The following is a 23,910-nucleotide window of genomic DNA, read 5'->3' on the forward strand; positions in this document are numbered from 1 at the left end:
TCCGACGTCGGGAGCCGGACTTCGTCGAGTGTGAAGTCAGGCCGGGACACACTGCTGCAGAGGGGCGGTGTGCCAGCCTGGTAGCGCGGCTACGTGAGCCCGAGGCTTGCCACGAGGAAAGCGGGCCTCAGCCGCGGGGCGGCCTGCCTGGAAAGTGCTATTCCTGCCGAGGTTCGGCTGACCGGCTGTGGCGGTGAGTCTTCCCCCTCTGCTGGCCACATCAACGTGCAGGGACATTAGGCGGAGATACACTGACTTTCTGGGACCGGGAGTAGAGACGGGACCTGCCGCCTGACCGGAAGGTGGGTGAGAGGAGCCTCGGGCTGGGCGAACATTTGCCGATAGTGCCAGACCACCCTCCGTGGACCCGCCGCTGCTGGTGGAGGTGGGCAGAGGGGTGCCAGGAGCCTGCTGTGGGGCACAGCCGGATACCGGACCCTTCACTGGTTGCTGCCCGCCGGCAGCACGGTGGAACCTCCCCCCACCCCCGAGCCACTCCAGCACGGTCTGAGAGCGTCCCTGTAAGGCAGGGGGGACTGCATGAGCGCAACTGGGGCATATTACGGACCATTGCACCTACTAACGACGTTCAGTACCCATAGGAGTGTGGCTGGTACTGTGTTGTGGAGGCGTCGCTTGTCTGGAGGTCAGCAGGGGTGCGCGTCCCTCACTCATACCACGGCGAGGCCGCGTACGGCCTACAACCCGACTACTGGTGGAGGATCCTGTGCACTCGCCTGGGCAGCTCGGCGCTGTGGGAGACGGAGTGACCCCCAACTGGGCGCTGGAGATCCTTGTAGCTGCTGTAGTGTCCCCTTCCACGAATTGCTAGCGACCGATGCAGGCAGCAGGTGACGGAGGAGCACAGGCCTTCCCTGCCCAGTGGAGGTGAGACGCACATTGGTGGAGAGCTGACGGGGGTAGGACACCCACTGGGTGGCCTCGGAGAGGGCACTCCACTACGGCACGGACCTAGACCGCTCACCCTTGGTGCGACACCACCGGCCGCATGCACATCAGAGCCTAGTGGAACCGCTGACATCTCATGAGCGATTGAAGGTAACTTCGGTTACTGGGGCTGAAGACGCGCTCTGTTGCGGTTGTGACTTGCACGCTGTTGGACCGCTCCTCGAGTCGAAGGTGCTGCCACGTACGCAACCATTGTGCTGGCGGTTCAGATGCAAAAGGATTTGTCGACAGGCAGTGAGAACCGCTCCAGCCGTATCTCACCGAGCACCTCAAGCCCCTACAAGCGACGCACAATGGGGAAGAATGACAATAAGCAGCCTAAACTTTCTTTTGAACACACGGCCGCTAAGAAACAACTACGAGACACGGCAGGGGCTGGTGGTACACGTGGCTCACCGAGTGCTGCACCCTTATCCACCTCCGTGTCCCCTGAGATGCAAATGATGATGGAGGAGATGAGGCAGGGCTTCGCCACAATAGTGGACAAGATGGATCGGCTGTCCTCGAGGATGGATGGGGTCGCACAGAAACTGGAGGTCCACGAGGAGCGCCTGACGGAGGCAGAGCGACGCATATCTGCCGCGGAGGATACATCGACATCCCACAAACCCGCCTCTCCAGGATGGAGAACATTCTGCGCGTGATTGCGGAAAAAAATGAGGAGTTGGAGGCGAGGAGTAGACGCAATAACATCCGCGTCATAGGTGTGCCGGAATCCACCAACACTGGGCGTATGGAAGAATATGTCGAAAAAATCCTCGCGACTGCAGTGGGCAGGGAGGCCTTTTCCAGTCAATTCATTGTCGAAAGAGCACACCGTTCCCTAGGTCCACGGCCCGAGCCGGGGAGGCCGCCGCGGCCTATTATCGCTCGGTTGCTCAACTACCGCGACCGCGACGCGGCACTAAGGGCGGCACGGGTGCACCGAAACCTGACATGTGATGGGGTGACCTTCTCAGTATACCCGGACTTCACCCCTATGGTGCAGGAACAGCGGAAGAAGTTCCTGGACGTAAAGAAAAAGCTTAGAGACATGCAGGTGGACTATGCACTCCTGTACCCTGCAAGACTCAGAGTGACCCACCAGGCCAAACAACATTTCTTCACTACTCCGCAACAGGTGGAGGACTATCTCAAAAAATCCGGGCTACTAGAGGAGGAAGGCGAGACGAGGAGGATGATGGAGTCGACGGGGGACATTTGGAGAATGCTGGCGATTGACAGTGCCTCTCTGCTTTAGACTGATAGACCTTTTGTTGTTGAACTGCTGCTCGATTTGTCCCCTTGAACCTGGCCAAGCCCCGGATGGACTACCTTGCTGTGGCAACGAGTTGCAGATTCAGTGCTACGTGAACTTGCTGTGAATGAGATGTTGGCTCGCTAACTGTGGCCTGATATTGGGGTTGTAGTTGAGACGGGCAAGATGTTGGCAAACTTGGTGGAGGCATGACCTGCTGCTGATTAATGGGCATTCTCGCTTGAATGCACTGGGGTCCTCTCCACCTGGGGAGGAAGGCGTGAGAGAAGTTGGAATGCTGGACAGTTGCTACTCTGCAGGGGTAATGTATACCAGGCACCACCCCCCCCATCTCTGACTGTTCCCGTATGGCGTGCACGAGGCGGGAGGAGATTATCGGGGTGGATTGGTGCGTTCCTCTGTTGCCCCCGGAAGGGGATTCCCCACACAGTTCTTTGATGGTTGTTGAGAATGGGGTTCGGGGAGGGGGGAGGGACTGCGGTACTGGCAAGATTGGGTTGCTTCAGTGGGTGGGGGGAGGTATGGGAGTGAGGGAGTTGGGTTGTTGCATGCGTGGGGGAGGGGGAAGTATGCCTGTTGGGGTTTGGGTTGTTGTGACCATAAGCAGTGTTTCGGGAGATATCCATGACGTGCACACATGCATTGCAGCGAGTGTGACTGATAGTGTTACGGTATGTGAGATGCGGATGTTTCGGACAGTGAGGGAATTTACACTAGGTATGATGCGAATAAGGGCTGGCATCTTGGCTATGATTCTTTACGGGAAATGCAGTGGCGGACATGGGCGATGACGCATTGAATAACATCTCAATATTGTCCTGGAATGTGCGAGGCCTTAATGATCCCAGGAAATGCAGAAATGTACTTACGTATTTAGATAGACATCATGTGAAGATAGCGTTACTTCAGGAAACTCACTTGGACCCACGACGGGACCCTAAATTTGCATGTAGATGGGCACTTGTGAGGGAGTTCTCTTCCTATTCCACGTATTCCAGGGGTACTGTCATTTTGATTAACAAAGCTCTGCCATTCCAAAAGTTGGGGGCGAGGGTGGACACTGAGGGAAGGTATGTGATCCTATGGGGCAGACTGGGCACGGAGGTGGTCATAATTGTGAACTGTTATGCGCCCAATGTTGACACACCTGGTTTTTTCCTGACATTGTGGGGTCATGTGTTAGAGGTCGAAGCTGCGCACATCATCTGGGGGGGGGGACTTCAACTTGTCGCTGATGCCTGGAGCGGATAGGTCGGATGGAAGTGGCCAATACAACACAAAAGCCCGTGACACCCTGTTGGGTATATTAACTGAGGCAGGGCTAATAGATAGCTGGAGGTTCACGCACCCAGTGACTAGAGAGGGCACACACTTCACGGCACACGCACGTACGTGGGCGAGACTTGATTACTGATTTATATCACGGGGCCTAGCCAATGGTGTCATTAACGTAAACCATTTGCCTCGGACCTTCTCTGACCACTGCCCGGTCTTGGCTATACTTCAGATGCCTGGCCTGCACAAATTGAGACCACCGTGGCGGCTGTTCCCCTCCTCTCTTCTTGACCCTGTCTTCAAGCATGAACTCGGCGAGGAGATAGAGGCTTTCTTCCCTAGAAACAAAGGGACAGTCGAGAGTGTGGAGACGATTTGGGAAGCCTTCAAGGTGACTATCAGAGGTATCACGATTGCTAAGAGCTGCGGGATACTGAGGGACATAGTGCGTACGCTGACTAAACTTGAATTGGAACTTAAAGCCCTGGAGGCGGAGATGGTCCACAACCCTAGCCCTGACCTAGCGCAGGAATTCAGGTCGAAGCTTTCAGCCTTTGAGGAGGAAGCTGCCAGGGAGGTGAAGTTCAGGGGCAAGTACTGGACGGCTAGGAGATTCTGCGAGGGGGACCGGCCGGGGAAGGTACTTGCTGCACTCACGCGTCACCAACGATATGCCACCCATATCTTGGAAATTGCTGATGGCAAAGGGGGGACCTATCAGGGCACAAAAAGGATACAAGACACCTTCCTACAGCACTACAAACATTTGTATACCACGCAGCAGGAGGGTGAAGTGGAGTTCGGGGACTTCCTTGATGATATTGCGCTATGTTGGCTTGGCGATAGCCACAGGGCCTTCCTTGGGTGTCCTTTTGAACTAGATGAGATTAGGGATGCTATCATGTCCCTCGGTAACGGTAAAGCTGCAGGGCTGGATGGCCTCCCAGCTGAATTTTACAAGTGCTACATTGACATTATGGCACCGGTGCTGAAAGAAGTCTTCACAGAGTCGCTGGAGGTGGGGATATTACCAGGTTCAATGAGGGAGGTGGCGATTACCTCGCTCCTGAAGCCAGGGAAAAATCCGTTAGATACAGATTCCTATAGACCCCTCTCACTTCTGAACTGTGATGCGAAGATACTTGCCAAAGTGTTGGCAACTAGGCTGTCCCTACTCATGACTACTCTGGTGCTACCGGATCAGTCTGGATTTGTGCCGGGGCGAGCTACGTCGCATAACCTTCGCACGCTGTTCTCCCTTGTCCCCACCATCGCGCCTGAGCTGCCTGTTGCCGCTGTGTTTCTGGACGCCTCCAAAGCGTTTGATTCTGTGGAATGGGGCTACCTCATGGCTATTCTGATCAGAATGGGATTTCCTCAGATTTTCATCTCATGGGTGAAGCTTCTGTACACTGCCCCAGTTGCCAGGGTCATCATTAATGGTGTGCTTTCTCCACTGATACCGATCACGAGGGGGACCAGGCAGGGCTGCCCCCTGTCGCCCCTGCTCTTTGCCTTGGCAATTGAGCCATTGGCATGCAGGATCCGGCAACTACATAAGGCCAGCGCCTTTAACTGCTACCAACGGCAGATAGGTATCTCCTTATACGCGGACGACGTTACCTTGTATGTGCGGCACCCTCAGCAGAACCTTAACCCAATCCTGAGGGAATTTATTGTCTTTGGCGGCATGTCAGGAGTGCACATTAACTGGAAGAAATCACAATTCTTCCCCCTCACGGCCTCGGTTGGCCATTTCCAATTAGACTACCCCCTAGACTGGTGCAGCTCGGAACTCAGATACCTGGGTATTGAGATATCACTCAATAAAGAGGACACTATCCGGCTGAACTATGGCGTGGCTATCTCGCAACTGACAGACAATGCGGATCGCTGGATGGCTCTGCCGCTTTCGATGACAGGCAGAGCCTCACTGATCAAGATGATCATCCTCCCGCGTTTCCTATACCTTTTTCAGAATATCCCCTACTACCCGGGCCCCTATTTCTTTCAGAGACTGAGAACTGAACTTCTTCGCTTATTTTGGGGAGGTAAACAGCCGCGGATTAGCTGGGCGGTCTTGACACAACCATATGATAAGGGTGGGTTCGATGTGCCGGATTTTGCAGTGTATTATCTTAGTGCTCAGGCGCAATACGCCTACCACTGGGTCAACCCCACTCCCTTTATGCCACAGATTGCGGCTGAAGAATGGATTGTACGCCCTCTTCCGCTTAACGGTATGTTGATGGGAGGGATTGGTGATATTGAGACGCCTACCACCACAGTCACATGTACTATAGACGCCTGGAGAAGAGTAGCTAAAATGCTCGACGCTCCCATGCTCTACTCACCTGCGCTACCCCTAGCGTACCACCCGAGATTGTCATTGTTATTAGAAAATGGATTTCGATCCATGTGCAAACGCGTTGGCATACGTACTTGGGGTGATCTGTTCAAGGACGGGAAATTTCGTACCAAAGAACAGATATTTCAGACGGGTCCCCCGACTCCGATGGAGGTGTTTTACTATATTAGACTTCGTCAGGGTATGCGGGACATACTCCCCAGTTTTCCGGATGAACCAGGGGTGGTATTGCCCTTGCATGTGCTCTTGGTGTCAGATGGGAGGCATATGGTTTCTAAACTATATAATAACATCCGAGCGCAACGCCCGCCTTCTAGGTCCAAAGCGCGAGACGATTGGAGCTCTGAATTGGACGCCGAACTCACTGAGGAGCAATGGAATTATTGCTGCTCGGTCACGGCGAACGTCTCGTCTAGCTGTCGTCTGAAAATCATCCACTACAAGTATATTCAGAGATTTTATTACACGCCAGTCAGGAAGCTACGATTTAATCTCTCAGACGATGACAGGTGCGCGCGCTGCCGCTCGGAAGGCGCGGGCTTCCTTCATCTGGCATGGGAATGCGGCGTGATACAGGAATATTGGACGCAGGTGCACGCAGCGATCCAGGTCATGATCGCAAGCCCTCTTCCACTAGACCCGGTGCTGATGGTGTTGGGGTATACCAAAGACATACCCAAGTGGCACCGACGATTTGTTGATATTGCGTTGCTCCTAGCTAAAAGGAGAATAGCCTGCAGGTGGGGGAGGGGCAGGGCGCCAAAATTCAAAGAATGGATGGATGATCTCACATACTGCCAGGACCAACATGGCGTTTATGCAGAATTAATGCCTGCCCGTTGCAGGCCCAAAGATATATGGTCCCCGATACAGCTCTACTGGATGTCCCAGGTGGCTCACAGTGACACCTCTACGGATGAGGGTCAGATAGCTGAGTCCTGAGCGCCTTAATGCGATTGGGCTCTTGGATACAACTGCATGACACCTAGTTGGTGGGAACAGAGACTATCGGCTCGTGGAGAGGCGGGCAGCTCGGCGGCGACATGGGGTAGAGGGCTATGGGACGCCTGCAGGTTATATGCCGCTACCAGCGGGACATGCGACGTAGGCCCCCCCTGATATACTAATGCTGTGATCAAGTTGGGATTTTCTTATTTGCATGCACACTGGGCTCACTGACTAAGCACATATAGGGGTGGCCCCTAGAAGGTTGGATACCGTGCAACACCTTGCGACAAACACCATCCGGAGTACCACATTCCATATGCACATTTGGAGGTGGCAAAGGGACACACTCCTTGCTGTCAGCAGGGGTCACTAGGACTAACGGGGGGGGGGTGTTGGCCAACTGGTAGTGACTGTCTTATCCACACACCTCGGATAGTCTAATGCTCGTCCCCTCTAAAGCTCATTGCTTGTTCCTAGCTAGGTTGTAGTTGATCTGCCTATATGGATAGATGATCTGTCCCAATAAATGCATGCCTCACTGCAAGGTACGCAGTGCTCTGCTACAGATGTCCCCATCCTGCTGCATATTGAGCATTGTTATGCTGTCTAGCCGTGAGGAGGTGATCCAGCCCACAGGACTGTACGTTATTCTGCTGCTATACCATAAGTGTAACGACCTGTTTGATTGGTAATGATGTAAATGTCATGTATCTCTATTGACTGTAATAAATAAAGGTTTAATAAAAAAAAAATAAAAAAAAAATTTGCGTTAAAATCCCCAGCTAGAATAATCCTTTTACTTATAATATTTTCTGGGGATTCAGTTAAGCTGCTCAAAATTTTGGATAGTTCAATAAAATTAGTGTTTGGGATTGAATGGAAATCGTTATTATAAAAATTAATAATATAAAAGGGGACCTTTCTTTTATATTCGATAATCTGAATATTAGGGCTTTTAGTTGGTATTACCTTGATATTCCCACCTGCAGTAACCCTGATGCCAGTTAAAAATCCGCCCATCGGTCTACCAAAATCAGGTTTGCCCGCAATTACACTGTTACAGTGAAAGCCCTCAATGTGTAGGTTAGTAGTGGCCCATGTTTCCTGGAGCATAATTATGTCTGTTAGAAAGAGTCTCTAACCAATTTAGGTCAGACAATCTTGGCTCCAGGCCGGCCACATTCAAACTAAGGATAGCTAGATTGGAATTAGACTTAGTTGGTATATTAAATATATTAGTGCTGACATCTATGGTGCTTTCGACAATTACAATTCTTTCTGGCGGGTTTCCCTTGCGGGTGGCATGCTATCTATACCCTCGCTGCTGCTTGTTGTTGGTATTATTATTTTCTGTTTGTCATTATTTATCCTCGTGGGTGGTGGGTTGGGAGTCTGATAGACATTGAGCTGCTGATTATTTCTACTGTTGTACTTGCTATAACCACCCTGTTCTTTATATGGGTTGATGGTAGGTATCAGTCAGTTGACCATCTCTAAACAGCTATATCTGTTGTAGGTAGGAAGCCCCATGAAATTATCCATGGGGCCAACATCTCTTCCCATATTTCCTCCCCAGTTACCCAAGTTCCCTCCCCAGCTTCCCCATTCTTCACCCCAGTCTTGGTAGCCCGATCTACTCCAATTCCTATCATTGCCTGGCCACACACGACTCCTGGGAGGATAGAAAAAAGAGAGTCGTTTTGTTTCTATATGTTTATAGGAGCCTTGTGTATTCCAAGAACATATGTAGTCTACAGTACGAGGATCCTCAAAGTTAATTATAACACAGTCGCCCTGGGTAGTTTTGCGCTCTTTTCCTATCCAGGGTACTCTGCGGACTGTTAGAATCCTAGTAGTGTAGTGTAAAGGTAGTGGTCGGTTGACATTAAGCCAATGTTGTACCTTATTTTTTAGAGACCAGCTTGCTTCAGTGATGTGATCAGCTACCTCCGGGACCCCGGTCATGACTACTACCAATGAGCTTGCCTCTGGAGGGAGGTGAACCGTGCGTCTATGCTCTTTTTCTCCCTTCTTCTGGTCCTTATCCGGGGGCAGAGGTGTTGACTTAACTTGGCTTTCTGTTTGTTTAGTGGGTTGGGGAGGTGCGGAATCATTTGTCGGTTTCGCTCGGTTTTCATTCACTTGGGCTGTTGATGTCCTAGTTGTTACGGTAGTACTCAACAATTGTGCTGTGGTCTTCTTGGGCCCTGGACCTACAATATTGTTATTTCCAGTTTTAGTTTTAGTCCCACCTGTTAAAGAGAGCCCGGGGTTAGGTGTGTTCATGGCAGTCGTAGGGGTAATTTTTGATGAAGCATGCAGCCCAGCTAGTTGTTTTTCAATAGTTGAGAGTCTAGTCTCTATTGGGGTAATATAAGATCTAAAAAGTTCCCCAATTTTTACTAGCAGGCTGCTGGTTGCTTCACAACAGTTATGTGTGTCCCCCCCTACTACAAGGGTCTCTATGCTTCCTAATTCCAAATCCTCAGTAGTCTCACCAGGGGTTAATCTGCTATTCCCATTTTTTATTTGGTGATTTTTTACTTTGCTAGACTTTTTCGTTGGTGCATTTTTCTCCTTAGCCAATGTCGCATTAGCTTGTTTCTTTTGCTTTGGTATAGCACCCTCTCTCTTACCCCGTCACTGTCTATTCCCTACTTCGTCTGGCGTGTGATTAATAAGTAGATCAGGTGATTTTTCTAAAGCTAGACTTAGTTGGGAATCTGAAAAGAGTTGGGATGCAGACAGGTCAACTATATTTGGCAAACTAAATCTTTCTATTCTGACATCATTCAAGGCACCTGAATCCTGGGTTTGTACTGGGGTTCTTGCTAGTGCGAGGGGTCCCAAGGATGAGCGCCTAGCTATTTGTAGGTCTTGGGATACTCTGCGTTCAAGGAGAATGATGCCCTCATCTATAGTTTCATTCACCCTTGTTATAAAGTTATCCAATGGCCCAATTATCTGACCTCCTCCCGCTGCAGTTTTACTTCTGCTTCCCCTTGTGGACATATTATCAACTGGTACCTTATAGGTAGAATGAAACATGCAAACGACAAGTCTCCAAAGCGGGTACAGAACAAATACCAGGAAACCAAGAGAGGGGGCCCGGTCCGGTCACTAGCGGACTCTAACGGGCTCAAACGGGCCCGCCCTTGGCCCGGGCTTCGCCCGGCGTCCCGCGATACGGGGGGTTGCCCCGGTTAAGTGCGCCTCCTGTCGCGATTTCGTGGCGTCAGTCCGTTGCGCCCGCCGCTAGCACTGCTGGGAAATGTAGTCCCAGCGCGGCTGCGGCGAGGCTGTGGCCTGCGGCGCTGTGGCGCGCTCTGTGGGTGTCCCCGCTCCTTCCGGGCTGCCAACAAGTGACTCTCGGTGGTGGCGACAGAGTTTAGAAGGTCCCCACTCCTTGGCGGGCTGCCCCGGTTAAGTGCGCCTCCTGGCGCGATCTCGTGGCGTCAGTCCGTTGCGCCGCGCCGCTAGGACTGCTGGGAAATGTAGTCCCAGCGCGGCTGCGGCGATGCTGTGGCCTGCAGCGCTGTGGCGTGCTCTGTGGGTGTCCCCGCTCCTTCCTGGCTGCCAACAAGTGACTCTCGGCGGTGGCGACAGAGTTTAGAAAGTCCCCGCTCCTTGGCGGGCCGCCCCGGTTAAGTGCGCCTCCTGGAGCGATCTCGTGGCGTCAGTCCGTTGCGCAGCGCCGCTAGGACTGCTGGGAAATGTAGTCCCAGCGCGACTGCGGCGATGCTCTGGCCTGCAGCGCTGTGGCGCGCTCTGTGGGTGTCCCTGCTCCTTCCTGGCTGCCAACAAGTGACTCTCGGCGGTGGCGACAGAGTTTAGAAAGTCCCACATATACATTTTAGTTTTCAATGGTGTATGTCCGGGCAATGGAGACAGTCCATTATATTTTTCTTCAGGTATAATATTTATTGGTGCACAACTATCAATAATGAAAGGTTTTGAACAACCGTTGACCTTTAGTGCTGTTTTCGGACAATGTTTGAATGACTTTAGCGCTTTGTTATTTCGACTTCTTTTGGACAGGTATTTTTCCTCATATGTGACCAGTCCAACATGCGTACATTTCTCTGAGGTAAATATTGACATTGCACAATCATCATCTTCACTTTCACTTGATGTTGATACAGAGGATTTGTTTGACGAAGATTTAGATGTTGATCGACTTCATTTGGTGCCGATTTGACTGCTGATGTTGCGGCTTGGCCTTAGGGTTGTGCGTTGAACGTCACTTCAAGAACATTTGGGCGGGCATTTTGTCTTCGCGTCGTGATGTTCTTACTTTTTCCTTTACCTTGCAAACCATTACAAAAAGGTTCTCCTTTCCACAGCCTGTGCAGATTTGCCCAACGGCGGGACATTTACTCTTGTGTGGAAACGGAAATCCACACCAAAGCAGATCCTTTGACCTTGAGCTTTAGCTTACTTTTCACATTCATGACTGACCCACTCAGAGCTCCTCTGGTCTCCATGTTAGCAGCTTGTCAACCAGCATACTCTTCAGCTCTGGCAACCATGAGAACTTGCTCCAGACTAATAGTTTCTCTCAGCATTCGTCATCTAATCGAATCTGATAAGCATCCGTCAATCACTTTGAGGCGTGTAGCTTCCTCATCATTAAATTAATTGAACTTACAGTGTTTGATGAGCTCACCCAGTCTCTCAACAAATTTGTCAATGGTCTCACTAGCTTTCTGACATTCTTGACTTGAAAATTTACCTTTTGTAATCTACATTTAGCATTGGATCTATCAATCAGTCATGGAGTTTATAGAGCACACGGCTGCTCACAGAGTGTCCCGGATCTACACGGCTCCCTGAATATCTGTACTGACACATCTCTACTCAAAAGCTCCTTCAAAAAACCAGGTCTTAAGAAGGTGTTTGAATGTCTGTTCTTTCTTCACCTCCCAAAGGTACAAGGGAGGGAATTCCAGGCAGAGGTGTCGAGAAACGAGAAGAAGGAACCACCTCATTTTTAACTCTTCCATCTTAGAACCACCCATTCAAAGCATAGGAGGAATGAAGAGATCAACCCAGAATACAAAGTCTAATCCTGTCCCTCAGTTAGCATGGGCCTTTATGGTAGAAGGCCTTGTTTGTCAGCATGAGCCTTTTAAACCGAACTCCCTCTTTAATGGGAAGCCAATTAAGCTTTTTCAGGTGCTGCTGGATGTGACTCCTTTTCAACAATTTCACTAGAAGCCATGCTGAGGCCTTCTGCACTATGTGCTGTCTTCTCAGTTGATAAGTCAGCAGACCCCGAAGAAGGATGTTCACAAAATCCAGATGGGAAGTTATCAGCAGATAAACCACCATTCTCTGATGCTGCACAGACACCCACCACACTGTCAACCTGAGCCCCAAAAGCAATCAATGAATCAAATTACACACCCAGAGTCCTCACTACAGAGGAGGGAGTTGGAGGTGGTGGGTCCTAACTGGGCCACCATTGGCCAACCCACAGCGGGGGCATAATATCAAATGACAGAATCTGTTTGACTAGAATTGCAGTGCAGATTACTCAGGTGCATCCAGCAAAACACTGCTGAAAGACAGGACCTAAAATTAAGGAATTAGGCATGTTCTTTTCCAGTGTGAGGATAATTTGAGGGCTGTCAGTGTGGGACACCACCTGCACTCTGTAGGATTCAATTAGCTCTGCAAGAGGGGTCATACAAACATTAAACAATGTGGAGCTCAGTGCTAATCCCTGGGGGACTCCAAGCACAAGGAGCTTTCAGTCTGAGAATTGGGGTGCCAACCAGACTGTTTGGCTACGTCTGATAGGAATGATTGGGCCCTGGACAGAGTGGACCCACCAACACCAATATTTCCCAAATGTTGTACTATGATAGGGTGTAACACTTTGTCAAAAGCTGCAGATTAATCGAGAAGCAGCAAAGCCATCTGTTTCCCCTGATCCACAGCCAGCTTAATGGTGTCGGAGACCTCCACGAGTGCAGACTGCATACTAAACCAGGTCTGAAATCCGATTGGGAAAGATGTAAGAACTGGTGATTTTCCAAGTATTTAGACAAAAGCTGATTGACTCACTTCTCTAATACTTTCAAAAAAGTGGGCAACCGGGAAATGGGTCTAACATTAGTAAAGATAAACTTGTTGGAGGATGGCTTTTTAGTAAGGAAATTAACTTGGCCTGTTTACAACATCACAGCATAGTAGCAGAGGTTAAGTAGAATTGAGGGTGTTGTTAATAGCTATGTTAGCTGCCAAAATCTGAGGAGGGCAGGGTTTATCGGTTGACCCCCATTTACAAGCTTTCAAAGCTTGTTCTGACTCTTTCAGTGTAATCGGACTGAACTCAACAAGGGAGCAGACCCCAGACTGGAAAGGAAATGCCAGTGATGCATCCGGTATATCTGTCTCTAAGGGGCCATCTGTTCTCTTGAGAGCATCCACAATATCTCTGTTTTTGTTGCTGAAGTAATCCATTACCTGAGCACAGAGCTTGGAGGGGGGCATCTAGCAGTAGGTGAAGGGCCTCTGGGTGAGTGATTTAATTCATGATTCAAAAAACATCATTGAATCTACATCTATAGACTGCCTAGCAAAGAGGTCCACTTGGGCCCTCTTTATAGCTTGATGGTAGTCCCTCAGTGCACTTTTATAGAGTTCCTTACCCTCTGGATGATAAGTCTATCTCCAGCCTCTTTAACATTCATTCAATGTTAGCGCTGGCTCCTGAGCTTATCATTGAACCTTGGAGCGTAGGCGTGTCTGCTCTTGACTAAGCTTGAGCTGTCCTTCATTGGAGCAACTGTATTTGCTATCCATAGGAACCATCCATTAACCAATTGAAAGCCAGCTTCCATATTCGCATGCAATGTTGGGATAGCGTTACCAAGAGTTTCACTGTCAATTCACAAAGACTTTTGGCCCACTTTCTATGAGGGAGGGAGTGGATAGTACATCTGCCGGTCAGTCCTTGATCCACTCTCCAGGAAAAGTAGATCATGGCATGGCCTGACCAGTCATTCATAAGAATATCTGACACCCTGAAAGGCTCAATAGAAAAAATGGGTCTAAAATATGACCTGCAGAGTGGGAGGATCAATCAACTAATTGCTTCAAATTCCAAAAGGACATATTATCAAAGAGTAATCAACCATGAGGCTCTGACGTAGTGTCCAAATGCAGGTTCAGATCTTCTAGCACACTAAAGTTGAAGAAATTCAAAAGATACTTCAGTAGATTCTCATCTAAGGAAGCCCGAAATGCAGCTGCATAGCCAGGAGGCCACTTAATTGGATGCTAGCTAAGGAAATTTTAGCGGACAAAGTGAAAAGAAAGCCAAGCGACTCTGCCCACTTAAGCTCTGCCTGGATTGACTCGAGATTTAGGACAGTTTTGATTTGACTGAATTTAATTTTGTCAGCTCGCTGCATTTTCTTTATGCCTTCTTTTTCAGCTTCACCAGCAAGGTTCTCAAGGAACATGATAATCTTATTGATATCTTCTTCTTCAATTGTATCAATGAAATCATCAAATGGCTCTATCCAGGCAGTCCATCTGTTGCAAATATTTGACTATTTGAAGATATTGAATGGACCTGGTGATTTCAAGAAGGCGGCTGCATTCTAGCCATTGTTGGAACTTTTGTGATGTGGAGAGTAGAGTTCTTTCCCATGCTGCTTGATGATCATCTTGTTTATGCAAACCATCTCTGAGGCCTTGCAACATGCTCGCCTCTAGATCTGTGATACTGACAGGAAACATGACCCCTTTCTTGGTCTCCACTGGAAAAGCAAACGTTCACGATTATGATTGCTGCTCTTGGCTTTCTGAACTCCAGAGACCTGTGGAGTTCCCCTGAGCCCCACCCAGCATCTTTGGTGAGGTGCCGCTTTGGGTGTATGGACGGTACTGCAAGCACAACCCCTGGCGCTTCATCTGGGGTCACTCTCTTTAGCGCTGTGGCATGATGGCTCTCTTTAATCAGTACTGGTAAGCGGATGATGGTTTCCTGTATCACTTTGCCTTTAGGTGTCTGTTGGACTTGGCCCTTTTTGCAGGGTCATCCCTGGTGATTTTCTGACATGGTGTTGGTGGTTCAAGGACTCTGGGCACTTTAGCACTGCTGTCCAGTGTAAAGTGCACGTGCTCTCTGTGGTAAACATGGTAAGATTGGTCTACACCTGTTTGGCATATTTATTTTAACTGACAGTCCCTTCTAAAGTTGTATCACAGATGCCCAGGGCCAGTAAATTAAATGCTACTGGTAGGATTGCAGCGCTGATTGCGCCACCCGCCAAAGTAGCCTTTCAAACCTGTCTCAGGCCTCTGCCATTGCAGGGCCTGCGCGTGCAGTGTTACTGCTGCTGTGACGTGGCACATAAAGTGGGTGCCACATCTGTGACCCCCCTTTTACTGCATGTCAGTCACCCCTAAGGTAGGCCCTAGCTAACCCTATGGGCATGGTGCATTGTACATAAAAGGAAAGACTTGTACATTAAGTGTGTGACATGTCCTTGTAGTAACAAACAGCCATTTTGGTTTCTCACTGGTGTGAGGCTGCCCTCTCATAGGAATGCATTGGGGATTCCCTGATAAGTGTTTCAGTGGTAATTCCTGATATGAGAGGAGCAGCGTGGTCAAGTTTGGTATGTTTGGAATAGTAATAATGAATGCTGCTCAATGGTGTGTGCACATTTATTATCACTGTTTTAGAAATGCCACTTTTAAAGTTGGCATTTCTGTGTGCTATGTGTCTGCCTGCCTGATGTGTATTGCATGTCTGGCTCTGGAGTTTGGGTTTTGAGATGCCGAGTTGAATCACAACCAGCATGGTGCACAAGCTGAATATTCCTTCTCGTATTTGAGGGTAAAAATAATACCCGTGAGGGAAAGCACACCTGTATTTGAGCAAAAGGATAGTCTATTACATCCAGAGTTTTGAATTGGTAAAGATGCAGTAAAAATAAAGAGTCTTGCAGGAACTCAGTCCTGCCCATACTCTGCAGTAAAGAAATGTATACTGGCAAAGTTTTAAGGGAGCCTCGTAGGCAGAAACATAAACGAGTCCAGTGGCAGAACAGCCAAAAACTCTTGGAGTAAACAAGCTGGAGTGGCTGCTCCAAATCTAGAAAACAGAATATCCGGTCCATTTATATGAAGCCCTGATGATAGTCCCAGTACTGTTCGCCTGGGTCTTGAAACACATTGGCATTTTGGGAGGCATTTAGTTAATTCTGAATGCGGCGAGTGTTGAAGGAAACTATTTGATAAAGGATTGATACACTATTCAGATACTCTTTTGACACTGGAGCTGGAATAACATATGTGGTTCATAACATTGGATATTTTCATGTTTATTACTAAATGTTGAATATGATGTACATTTTTCTAAAAATGTGTTTTGCATCAGATTAATGTATGAATATATTTGATGATTGTCATGTTGCAAGCTGTTGCCAATAATTTTTTCACAGCGTCTAAGTCCATTTTTGTCTTTAAGTGTGTTATTGTGAATTGTATATACGTGTAAGTTCATGTGTGAATTTGATAAGTCTGTTTCTTTTTCAGTCCCAAAAAAATTGTTTTGATCAACTTTTAAAGAAACAGGAATGGTCTGATAAAAATTCCATTTGGACAGATAAAAGAGTTGACTGTTCGTTATTCCATGAGTTGGGAGGAGTGTACGGTAGTACGGAGCCGGATTCATTGTTTTGTGTTCTGAATTTTGAATAGCCCTACCTGGCCCCGGTCCTTTGGGCTTAACCCCTATAGGTTTTTGCACTTTTACAAGTTGGCATTTCTGTGTGCTATGTGTCTGCCTGCCTGATGTGTATTGCATGTCTGGCTCTGGAGTGACAGGGGACTGGTGAGGTGTGTGTGGCTCCATGGAGGGCAAGGCGAGTCAGCCCTAGGCTGAACATCTCATCTGCATTTGGAGTAGTGGGAGGAGTAGTCACCTGACCCTGAATAGGTCTGTACCTGCTTAGGTGAATGCTGGCTCTGCCCCCTTGTGGTGGTCTGATGACCAAGCCCCCATCTGACAAAGGGGAAGAGGAGCCCTGTAAACAGAATGCTCCAATACCCCCATAATCAGATGAGACTGGTTCCCCCAATCCCTGTGCCAGGACAGGCAAAGAGAAATGTGGTATAAATATTGAGGCTGTGACCCCATGTAAGTGTGCTTGCTGGTACCTGTGCTGGGGTCGGGGACTGCTGGGCTACAGTAGGAACCGCTCTGGGTTCCAGCTGCTGCTTCCTGGGGTGCCTACGTGCCGGCCTGCCTGTGCCCAGCTCTGTCCCTGATGATTTTTTTTTGCCTAATTATCCTGGGAAGTGCACTCAGCGCAAAGAATGCCCCGGGGATTGTGAGGCTGGCAGCGCTGTACTGCATGAGGATTTAGAGGGCATCCCAGCGCAGGGATTCCTCTGAGTTGCTGGTACAGCGGGAGCCTACCCCGCATTTGGGCTCATTGAGGAAAGCAGGAGCCTACCACGCATTGATGTCCCTTTGAATGGGAGCCCACCCCGCATTTGTACTTACTTTAAGGTGGGAGCCTGCTACGCCGTTTTGTGCCCCCAAGCGAGCCTCTACCGTGGGTTTGTGTTGTGCCCCGCCGTGGCCCGAGCCGGAAGTCAGGCAGGCCGCCTGATCATGGGCGGAGCCTGGCCCAAGGAGAGTGGGAGCCTACCCCACCTTGAGAGCATTTAGAAGTGGGAGCCCACCCTGCTTTTGCCAGCATTGAGAAGCGGGATCCCACCCTGCATTTGCCAGAAGCCGCCGAGAGGAGCCGCTGAGATCTGAAATGGAAGTCGGGCGCCCGTGCCTGACTGAGCCTCGCGTGCCCCAGTACCACCTCCCTCAGCAGTGGGAAAGGAAGCCCGGTGGCGGTGCCTGGTTGGGGACATGGCCTAAAGCCCAAAAGCCGAGAGTCCCGCGTGTGGAGGAGAGAGCGGAGTACCTGAAGCTAGTGAGACACCGGTTTCCAGACGGTGGAGTCCCGATTGATTGGAGAGCCTGGAGCTTTGTAGCCTTGCCTCTGGAGAGCCGCATTGTGGTGCCTGATGAAGGCACCAGGCGAGGCCCGATAAAGGGGGCTCCCCAGGCACAACTGGTGCTGGTACTTGTTTGCCACAGTTGCCCCGGTGGACAGCAGGCAGCTGCAACATGGGGGTAATTTTGTGTGTAGTGTCCCGGAGTGGGGCTCAAGAGGCACTGTGGTGCCAAGGGTTATTCCACAGCTGCCTTGCCAAACAGCGGGCAGCTGCAACAGTGGTGACATGGTTTCTGGTCTCAAGAGAGACCCGGTGGATCATACCATTGCCCCATTTTCTGGTGCTGGCCTGGTGGCCCTGCATCCAGCTGCAAGTGGCAGCTTAGCGCCCTGGCATTTGGGACAAAGTGCATTAGAGCCCCACAAAAGGCCTGTTGGTCAGGGTTCAGTGTTGGTAGGGCGCAAGGCCCTAATGTGATGCCTACAGAGGTTGCATAATGTGTTTATGCTTATGCGGTTTGTGCATAATGTGTTTTATGCCTAATGTGATGCCTACAGAGGTTGCATAATGTGTTTATGCTTATGAGATTTATGCATAATGTGTTTTATACCTAATGTGACGCAGACATAATTCATTTATGTTGCAAGTGATAATGCTAAGTACAGTATTTTACCAGTGGTCACTGGTTGTGTTTTATATGTGCTACTAGTGCTTTCTAAAGGTTATGACAGTGGCCCGATTGGCCCTGTCATGTATATAATCCCCTGTGAATATTGCCTAGTGCCAGTTGGCACAGTGTATGTGTGTAATTATGATTCTAATGTGTTTTGGATAATACAAAGGCTACTTTTTTTTATATAACCTTGTGTGGAGTTTCTTTTGTGCTGTGCCTAGTGTATTGCTGCTCTGTGTGTGTGTTGAGCAAATGCTTTACACATTGCTTCTAGGATAAGCCTGACTGCTCGTGCCAAGCAACCAAGGGGGTGAGCAGCGTTTATCTTCAGCGTGTAACTCCCTTGCCCTGAGTAGAGTGGTAGATTCTGCCTGGCTTAGGCACAAGCCCTAGCCAACCTGAAATCCCATATCTAACAGTGTCTCTTTGTGCTATCTGACACTTAGTTGCTCTCTGCCTCGTAGTTTTTCTGTTCGTAGTGTTACCTTGCAATTTGCTGATCTTTCAAAACCTGGTTGCATCCACCTGTAGCGTTATCACTCTGTATGATGTACGGCTTTGAGTTGCATAGTAGCGCAGTACCTCTTTGCAGCCTTCCCAGCAGGTTTTCGGCCAACAATGTGTAAAATTCTTAGTGGAGATTTCGTTTTCTTCAAATGCTTTACATGGACTGGGGCTGCACTTTGACTCAACAAACGCCAAACATTGACTCCATACGTCGGCAGAGGTACACGTGCACACACACAGTTTGCAGCACCGTAGCAAACTCTCTGAGAGAGCATTGTTGATTGATGAGATGTTTTTCCCATCCTCGTTGCCAGTTGTAGCATCCTCCCCAACCCAGGTACTCGCCAATGACTACGCTACACATGGAGCTTAGTATAATGTGTCTTTAGTCTTCTGCATGTAACCACAAACTCAACATTCTAAACCTGAATTCATTTCTCTGGCCCTCATGCTTACGTCACAGTTCTATGGAGTTCATCAGGAGCCACAAGGGTTCCTTTATTACAAACTCACACAGCACTACACAAAACAGTTGCGCTCATCCATCCTTTATGAACTAAAGGCTCTGCATGCAGGGTGTGGCCTATAGCCAGGCCCTGAACCCAGAACAATGCTTGGCCAAGGTTTGTATGCTGCTCAGTATAGTTTGTGCTAGGTGCTGTTTGTGGCCTATGACCGGGCTGCGCGCCAGTGCCCATCCTACGCACAACACCTGTACGTGTCAACTACTGCATGCAGATTCAATGACCAGTCCCTTTCCCACTGAGCCTGTTACACATGGCTTTTTGCCTTATACAGCAACACATGGGATACATATATATATATTTTTAATCTGCACATCAGGATTCAAGGATCCATGCCTCAATTCAAGGATCTAGATGTGAAGGTCTGTGACCAGATTTAAGAATCCAGATCCACCATTGCAAAATGCAAGGTTTGTAACACCTGCAATATGCATGGGGGATTTTTAATGTTTGGCTGCTCTCTGCTACTCAGGGATTCTTCCCCATGTCATAATTGAGGTCACAGTTTACTTTCTCTGCCCACTCAATTTTGCCCAGAAACTTTTTTCCCAGGGTGTGGGCTTCAGTACCTTTAAGCCTTTGAATGCCTCCTCAGTTCAATTGCGGCTAGGCAACATTAGCAAATGGGAAGAACTCAGAGAGTCCACCTCCCTCCTGTCACCTCAGAGTCTGGGAACATCATCAGCTGTATCCCTCAAGGCTCTTCCTTCAACTCCACCCTTCTCAATACCTACATGAACCCCCTGGCCTACATAGTCAGAAACCACTGACTTACAACCATTTCCAGCGATGAGGACACCCAGCTCATCCTCTCATTTTCTGAAGACCCCCCCCCCCCTCACCACAACGGCCAGATTCCATCTCTGCTTGACCAGCATCGCCAACTGGGTGCAAGACATCTGCTTCAGGCTCAACACAGACAAGACCGAAGTTCTGATGTTTGGGGGCACCGCCTTGCAGTTGGAAGTCAACTGGTTTCCTGCCGACCTGGGATTCCATCCCTACAGACCAAGTCTGGAACCTCAGCATCATCCTGGACAGCAAACTCACCATGAAGAGCCAGATCAACAAAGTCTCCTCTGCCTGCTTCCTCACCCTCCGCATGCTCTGTAAGATCTTCAAATGTCTCCCTCTATCCACCAAACATACTGTCACACATGCTGGTAATCACCAGCCACCTGGACAATTGCAACCCTCTTTATGCTGGAATCACATCACACCTCGTGAAGAGACTGCAGACCATCCAGTGCTGAGCAGGCATACTCTTTCTCGACCTCCCCAAATGGGCCCACCTCCCCCCACCTGAAGAAACTCCACTGGCTCACTTTACACAAGAGATGCTGATTCTGATAAAGGCCTACAAAGCCATTCACAACCAAGGACCAGCATACCTCAACCACTGCCTGAGCTTCCACAGACCCTGAAGACTCCTGCACTCCACCTCCCTTGCTCACACCTCCTGCATCTGTTACAGCAAAAATAGAGCTCGTTCCTCCTCCTACCTCACCCTGAAATCCTGAACTTTTCTCTCCCTCCAGGAAATCAGAAGGAGACTCAAGACCTGGCTCTTAGACTGAAGCCCCCAAGCTGCCTGGACCTAGTGCGTGGATACCCTTTCGGGTGATTAGCATGTTCTACAAATCCTGATTGATTGATTGACTCCACATTGGGTCCAGTGGAAACATTTACCCCACCCCAATCATTTTTTGTTTTGTCAGTTTTTCATTAACAGACTTGGAAAATACCATATGGCAGCCCAGCTGTCTACATTTCTATTCATTTTGTTGAACTAATTTGACCACTTGTGTTTTGTTTTTACAAAAAAATGCTTCACAGATTTTCACAAAATCCAAATGGTATCACACATCTGAATATGCTGCTTCATTTCATACAAATTTAGTGAAAATCCTTCATGCCATTTTTGCTCTTGGAGCACCAGCAGACTTTTCACCATGCAAATTAATATGGGATTTCGTGCATTACCCCAACACCCGTTTTTAAATTTTATCTAAATTGATGGATCATGAAACTCTCCAGGGGAGAATCTGTGTGAATGAATCAAACTTTAGAAAAGTGTTGTGAAGTTTTGCCAAAGATGCAAACATGAATAAAAATGTAAAAAAAAAATACAATGCCTACGAGGGGGTGCGATGTAACTCGAAATAATGTTGAAACTTCTGGCTGGGCACAGCAAGCAGTGACAGACAGTCATGGTTTCAAACTGGAGATTTCTTTCACTGACCGTGCCCCCAGTCTGAATTTTAAAGGATCCCCTACAATTGGATGCAATCTCTGACTGCACTCTCATGCAGGGGAATGCCTGAGGAGTCCCCTGGATATTGTGCTGCCTTTCAATGGGTGCTCTTTGAGCGCACTGACTGTGCATCACCTTCTATATGGCACACAATCAGTGCACCTCCCCATTGTGTGTTTGCTCTTGCTTCTGAAATATGGTGTGGGACTAATGGCAAAGGTCACTATGCATATGAGAGAAAGCGCCCATGTGATGTTGCAGGTGCAGAATGGGAGTTCATGCCATTGGTAATCACTTAAGGTGCTGCACAAGCATCGGTGGCCAGTTCTAGAATACCAAACCAGGCTGTATTGGCTGTAGCGGGCACCAGGCATTTCCCCTGTGGGCCGGAATGGTGGGGGTGGTTTTGAACCAGTGGGGACCGGTTTTGCACCGGTTTTTGCAGCTGCAGTGTTTCCATGTCCACCACCCGCCTGCCACCTCGGCCGGTCCGACTCAATTGCCAGGGCCAGTCCTCATTCCCAGTCCGGTCTGATACCAAAGTACCATGAAGGTGAAAACGATGGGTGCCAACACTTGTTGGGCTCAAGGGCCTTTTGTGCAGTAAACCTCCTGCTGTTATGATGATCATGCATACAAAACTAATTTGTAAATGTCAGCAGATAGTCATGATGGAGACCATTACAGTGCGTGCCTGTTTTGTTTTTCATGATTTAGTCTGATTTTCAATAACATAAATCAAACTGAAAAACATTTATTATAAATAGTATGTTGACTAATTTTGTGACTGGCTAAATATAGTTGTAAACATGACATATTTATGATGTTAGTTTGAGTTTTAGTGAAGGCTACGTTTGCAATTTGCAAGCTTATTTGGGCTGATGAAATGCACGGGTGAGAGGGAAGTCAGAATGAGAAACTTATGTTTCCATTATTTGAAATCCATTATTTATCGGAATGATTTTTTAGTGTCTACTTTGTAAAATAATACATAGGTATAACATCCTTCTTATGCATTGTGAGTGTTGAAGCCACTGCTGTTTGTGTAGTAAAAGCTAGATTCATCTTGTAATAATCATCTCACAAAGGTTATTACATCTAAGCATGAGCGCAAAATCCGCTCCGATCGCGGATTTTGCGGATTTTCGGTAAATTCGCGGTCCGCGAACTCTCGCGAATTTACCGAAAATCCGCAATCCGCGAGCGGCGGATTCCGCAGTCAAAAGTTCAAAGCCTAATTTACGATGGCGCCGGCAAGCTGCCAGCGTCATCCTCAAATAGTTACTTAATTAGCTTCAACAGGAAGCTCTAATAGATAAGATACAGCAGGGGCTCGAGCGCCTGCTTTATTTTATCAAATGGAGCTTCCTGTTGAAGCTAATTAAGTAACTTTTTCAGGATGGCGCTGGCAGCTTGCCGGCGCCATCGTAAATTATTTACGATGGGGAAAAACGGTGGTGTCTTCTTGAATAAATATGAAGGGCAGGGTTCATTCTGGCACGACGGTCCTGGCACAAAAAATAAACCTCAACAGGAAACACTTGCAGATATCAATAAAGCATGTGCCCTAGTTGAAGCTTAAATTCAGTGACTCATTCATCAGCCCAAAATCAATCGTGAGCGTTGTGGAGGCTGGGCAGGTGTGCCTTCTTCCCAAATATACCATCGAAAATCCGCTGTGATGCAGGCCAGAGGCATTTGCATCTTTGACTTTCACGAGCGCAATCCCCGTGCTGTTCCTGTGACCAGGAGCTTCTGTCTCTTAATCTGCCGCTCTGATCGGTCTCTGACCTTTTATACACACAAGAGGCATGTGCGCTCGCATGGAAGCCCCGTCCGTTTGTCCCCGCCCACACACTCGAGGAAGCCCCGCCCCCAAATCCGCCGATCCGCAAAATCCGCGGATTTTGCGGATCCACGATCCGTGAATTCGCAAATTCGTGAATCGTGGATCCGCAAAATCCGCCCATGCTTAATTACATCCCCCTATTTAACTGGAACTGCTTAGTGCTTTGCATGCCATGTTTGAGTCAATATTTTATTTCCATTTTCTCACGCCATTGATACATTTTGAAACATCAGTGGTTCAGTTTATGCATGTGTTTCACTACATAGGGCATAATTTACAATTGTTTTATGAAAAGTAAAAGA

General features: G+C 48.7%; 1 protein-coding gene across 1 annotated transcript in view; it reads left to right on the forward strand.

The window, feature by feature from the left end:
- The window catches only part of SYT6 (synaptotagmin 6), a 607,564-nt gene that overhangs the window by 581,191 nt on the left and 2,463 nt on the right, over positions 1-23,910 (forward strand). The window lies entirely within an intron of this gene.

Source organism: Lissotriton helveticus, chromosome 5_1 (genome assembly GCF_964261635.1).
Source record: "Lissotriton helveticus chromosome 5_1, aLisHel1.1, whole genome shotgun sequence".
NCBI lineage: Eukaryota > Metazoa > Chordata > Amphibia > Caudata > Salamandridae > Lissotriton > Lissotriton helveticus.